The following is a 5978-nucleotide window of genomic DNA, read 5'->3' on the forward strand; positions in this document are numbered from 1 at the left end:
TAAAATCACGGGGAGAACTTTTTCCAGCTGGGTCTGGTTCAAGTTGGTGGCCTTTGGGTGGTGGGAAGGGGTGAGAGAAAAGCAAAGCTCCCTTTCCTTGCCTGCTCTGCTTCCAGCCCAGTGTTTGGAGCCGTTTGATGCCTCCCTTTCTCCAAGCCTTCCAGAATTTTGGAAAGGGCTTTTGCCTCCCACATCCACATCTGCTTCTCCCAGCCCAGCACAAAGCTCTGACTACTGGGAAGCTCCCCCTGGTAACAGCTCCAGGTGCTCTGCAGAAAGCTGCTGGAGAAGGTGACACTGCTTTGGATGGAGAAGGGGTGACACAAAGCCACTTCTGTGTTCTGCCCCTGTGGAGCTCCTGCTCAACAATTCTGGCCTTTTACTTTCACAAATGCAACAAAAACTTCAGAAAGAAATGGAAGCACAACTCCTGAGTCACTATTTCAGTACAGATGGCCTAAAGATGGTTCCTTACTCTCTAAAGATGGCTCCTTCTCTCCTTGCCCCCCTGCAGGCTCTGTGCTGAGGCCATGCCCTGTCCCTCTATGCCCAGAAGCAGCCTGGAGTCTGCCTGGGCTCTCCCCAGCCTGCTGAGATGGGAGCAGGGCCAGGGCCAGGCTCTGCACCTGGGGATCAGAGCACAGGGATCAGCACTTTGGGATTTTAGGCACTGCCCCGTGCCCAGGGCTGCCTCCCACAGCCTGCTCATGGATCACACCAACCCTGGTGGCTGCAGCTGGCCAAGAGCGAGGGCAAGGAGACACTTCCTGCTCCTGGAGCCATTGGATTGGATCTCTGGGCTGACAGGAGCAGGAGCAGCTCTGAGCTGGGCCATGCCCTTCCTGCAGCCACCCCACAGCCCAGCCTAGGGCAGGGGTGGCCAAAAGCACACCCCAGTGCTCACAGGTGTGACTGTCACAGGTGAGCTCCAGGTGAATGTTCTGGAGCAGCCTTGGATGGGAGCAGGATCCTGGGAAGCAGCCCTGGAGTGAGCACCAGGCACTCCCCACTGAGCAACAGCCACAGCTCCCAGAGCTTTGGGACCTCTCTGTTCCTTATCTCCCAACAGATAAGAAGAAAAGGAAATCAATTCCACCTCTCCTCTGCTCCAGCTCTGATCCTGGCTCTCCAAGTACTGCTGACCCTATTTCCAGAGCACTCTCCAAAGCATCCCAGGAATGACTCCATTATTGCCCTGGATTGTTATTTATGACAATGTGGGGATTGCTCTGCACTCAGGGGCACAGTGTCTGGGTGGGTTTGCTCCCTGGGACATGAAAAATGCTGGGAAAATGATCCTGAGCTGGGTGTGTGACGGGGGGCTGTGGCACTGCCAGGGACACTGGGAGCAGCCAGTGTGGTATTTTCTGGGGTCCTCTGTGGCAGGAAGGAATGAATCTGACTCCATGTTCTTAGAAGGCTATTATTATTTTATTATTATTGTATTATTTTTTATTATTTATTATTATTATTATTCTGACTCCATGTTCTCAGAAGGCTAATTTATTATTTTATGATAATATATGATATTAAAGAATGCTATACTAAAACTATACCAAAGAACAGAGAAAGGATACAGACAGAAGGCTAAAAGATAATAATGAAACTCGTGACTGCTTCCAGAGTCCTGACATAGCTGGACAGTGATTGGTCATTAAGTAAAAACAATTCACATGAAACCAATGAAACAACCACCTGGTGGTAAACAATGTCCAAACCACATTGCAAAGCAGCAAAACACAGGGGAAGCAAATCAAATAATTATTGTTTTCATTTTTCTCCGAGGCTTCTCAGCTTCCCAGGAGAGAAATCCTGGTGAAGGGATTTTCCCAGAAAATGTGATGGTGACAAGTCAGTGTGACAGGGAGCTGTGGCACTGCCAGGGACACAGTGCAGTGCTGCAGCAGCAGGGTCACTACAGCCTCAATATGGATATTCAATATTTCAATATATCCCCACAATATCCATGCACAGTATGAGCACAGACACAGCACCCTAAACCTCCTGGTCTGCCTGGAATACAAAGTGGAACTGCTGCCACCTTAAAATTCCATTGGATTTCCCCAGGCAATAATGGAGTTGGTTGATAAAATGACTCTGGAAGTGTTTCTTGCAAATATGAATTGATTTAGATTGATAGGAAATAGAGCCAAGCCCACATGACTGCTCTTGGCAGCCTGGCCATTAAATCCATAATTCAATTCCAAGGAAACCCAGCCCTGGTCTGGATTTCCAGCACAAAGGAGGCAACTGCAGGAAGGGAAAGAATCCAGCAGCAATCCCTTTCTCCCAGAACTGCTGGGGCTCTTCCAGGGGGGCACAGCTGCCCTCCCTGGCAGGGGGATCCTGGTCCAACACCTGGATTCAGAAGTTTTCTATGAACACATCTCAGGAGAGAGGGGGACTGTCTCCCTAAGGAAGCAGTGAGAAGGGAGCAAAGTTCCTAAGTCAGTTCAGGGGGAAAACCCCAAGTTTCTGTTACTTTCCCACTCCTCTCCATGGAAGCAGCTGCTCCCTCAAAGCAGAAACTGCTGCTGGGAAGAAGCTGCTGCTTCCAGAGGCTCCCACATCCCCCTCAGCTGGTCCCACTGTGCTGGACAGAACCTGCCTGTTATCCTGGAGACACTGAATCAGCACCTCCAGAGCTCAGGAAAAGCTGCTGTGAGTTCTGCAGGCTGCCAAAAACTCCAGGGGACTCCACAGTGGCCAAGGAATAACGAGGAGCAGGGAAATCCCAGTTGCGCTCCTTCCACAGGCTGTATCCTGTGCCAGCTGCCTGTGGAGAGGGACTGCAGATCCAGGAGGGATCCTGGACATGGAGGATCTGCTACAGGACCTCCCCAGGCCATCCAGGGTGTGGGGGAAGGATAAAAGCAGCTCCTTGTTCCTCGTCTCCATCTGATATTCTCTCCAAGGGTATTTTAGTAGCAGCACAGAAGAGCAAAACAGGAGCAAAATCCCAAAGAACCCTGCCAGTTTGATGGAAACAGGGCTTCCTGAGCTGGAAAAACCCACAGGGACCATCCCAGTCCAGCTCCTAGCCCTGCACATACAGCCCCAGGAATCCAGCAGGAGTTTATAGCTGCAGCACATCATCCATCCCTTCCCACCCACTCCATCCCAGGTCCCAGCAGGGGGCTGGGAGTGCCCTCAAAGGTCACACATTCCCTGTCACCATCCCCTGCGTGAAGCTCACTAGGACAGTGTCCATGGAATCAGGGATCAGCCAGTGCCACCCCTGCCATGGCAGGGACACCTCCCACTGTCCCAGGTGCTCCCAGCCCTGTCCAGCCTGGCCTTGGGCACTGCCAGGGATCCAGGGGCAGCCACAGCTGCTCTGGGCACCCTGTGCCAGGGCCTGCCCACCCTGCCAGGGAACAATTCCTAATTCCCAATCTCCCATCCATCCCTACCCTTGGGCACTGGGGAGCCCAGCTGGCTCCATCCCTGCCCAAGGAAGGGCACAGGGGACACCTGGAATGCTTAGCCTGGCCCAGGGACAGCAGCAGCTCTGCAGCTCCAGAGCAGCTCTGGCTCCAGGTCAGGGTAGATCTGATCCAGCCTCAAGGGCCCTTCCTCAAACAGCCCCAAGGCCTCCACAAATGCTCCCATTCCCTGTCAGGATCACATTTACTTCAGTTTCCCCTGCAGGAAGGAGTCCCATGGATTACCCACGCCAGCAGTGCTGCTCCACTTTCTCCTCTCCCAAACACCTCCTCCAGCTCCATCTGACATTTGCAGCTCTGCTTTGGAGCAGACAGCCAACAACTGCTCCCTGTTCTCCTTCTCCACACCCTTCTCCCACTCTGCAGCCTGGATTTGCCACATCCTGGGCTCTGCTCAGGCTGGAGGTTTGCTGAGCTGTCACAGCTTCTTGTCACCTGTCCCTCCAACGTGGCCCTTCGTGGACCCTCCATGGCCACCAGAAACACAGAGCTGCCACCAGAGCTGACAAGAACCTGAGAGGAAAAGTGGATTTTTCTTTACAATCAAGCTGTAGGTCTGGTAGATAAAATCAGCACTGGGAGATGAAAGAAACAATGGGAAGGATTCCACTGATTGATGAATGGGAAAAGAGATTTGCTTTTACAAATAAACTTTAGGTTTGCTGATAAATGAAATTAGACATTGAAAGATGAAAGAAACAATGGGGAAGAAAAACCCCTAAATTCCATAAGAATTAAAACTTAAAAGGGAGGGTTCTACATTAGAGGGGAATCTTTAGTATCAGGTGTTCTGGGAAGTCTGAACCTCTCAAGTACCTCAGAAATGGGGAAAGAGAGAAGGGAAATGGGGATGGGAAATTGGGATAAAAAGGAGGCTGGGTGCTCCAAAAATCGGAGAGACCCCAGGGGAATGCCCCATGGCCTCTGCCTTTATTGGAATAAAGTAAAAGAACTCCTCTGTCTCCTCTTTGGACACAAACCTCTGGTGTTTGTGGATTAATTTTCCTAACAAACCTCTCCCTGCTGCTCAGCCATGGGCAGGAGAAGACAATAAAGAAACCTCCAGGCACCCACCCCGATCCCTGGAACACCTGAGGTGGAAATCCCACACTGCAGACTGCAGCACTGCTGGCAAAGCTCCCACGGGACCAGGAGCTGTCCCAGTGCCACAGCCAGGAGCTGGGTCACACCCCCATGTCCCCCAGAAGGAACAGCTCCAGTGGGACCAGCCAGGATCTCCATTCCAGGGAGCCAACACCAGTCTGCAGTGACCTCACCATCCCAGCTCCCCCCTGCTCCAGGGCTCAGGATCCCAGCAGGGCTCTGACCTCCCCTCCTGGCCAGCCAAGGGCAGCTCCTGGAGTCCCAAAGCAGCTCCACAGCCCAGGCCAGCGCCTCCAGCCTGGCCTTCTCCATGGGAACTATTCCCACCAGCCCCTCTGGAGCTTGGGCACCTGCAGGGCCTCCCCCCGGGCACCCCCAGCTCTCAGATGGGCTGTGAGGGCTGCACTGGCCATTCCCTGAACAGCCCCATCCCAGAAACACGGGGAGAAGCCACAGCTGCCAGCATCTGCCTCTCCCCCTCCTCACTCTGCTGTTCTCATGGAAAAGCTGCAGCAACATTCACACTTCATCACAGGAACTGCGCACACGGGGCCAGCTCCAGGGCCAGGGCAGCTCTGGCCCTCTGGAAAAGCCTCCTTCCTTAATTCCTGGCAGTTCTATCCTTTTGGAAATCCCTCATTCCCTGATTCCTGTTAGCTGCATCCCTTTGGAAATCCCTCATTCCCAGATTCCTGGCAGGTAACCCCTTTGGAAATCCCTCATTCTCCGATTCCTGTCAGTTCTATCCTTTTGGAAAGTTCTCATTCTCCGATTCCCAGCAGTTGTATCCCTTTGGAAAGGTCTCATTCCCAGATTCCTGTCAGTTCTATCCTTTTGGAAATCCCTCATTCCCTGATTCCCAGCAGTTGTATCCCTTTGGAAATCCCTCATTCCCAGATTCCTGGCAGATAATTCCTTTGGAAATCCCTCATTCCCTGATTCCCAGCAGTTGTATCCCTTTGGAAATCCCTCATTCCCAGCAGCCCCAGGTCTCCCAGCACCAGCCAGGGCAGTCCCTGTAAGTTTCTTGCTCTGGGCTAAGATTTTTGCTGCTCCTATTGTCTAAAAATATCTGAGGAGAATTTGCTGTGGCCCAAATGGCTCAGCTGAAAGGGTTTCAAACCTCAAACATCTGCTGGGAATTTGGGGCAGGGGCTGCCTTGGTTTGCCTGCCCTTCTCCCAACCTCAAACAGCTCCAGAGCCCTGAGCTTGGCTTCACTAAAACCCTGGTTCCACCGAAATCTGAAATAAAAACATCTCCCTCCATCCCTTTCCCATCTCCTCCTGTATGCTCAGGTTGCAGTTTCCTGTTGGTTTTCCTGGGATTTCTGGGCTGGGCTCCCACTGGGAGCAGCTGGATGGGCACAGAGTCCCTGCCTGAGGAGCTGTGGGAGGAGAAGGCAACTGGGACCAGTCTGAGGCCCACA

This window comes from Geospiza fortis, unplaced genomic scaffold (genome assembly GCF_000277835.1).
Source record: "Geospiza fortis unplaced genomic scaffold, GeoFor_1.0 scaffold59, whole genome shotgun sequence".
In the NCBI taxonomy this organism is placed as follows: domain Eukaryota; kingdom Metazoa; phylum Chordata; class Aves; order Passeriformes; family Thraupidae; genus Geospiza; species Geospiza fortis.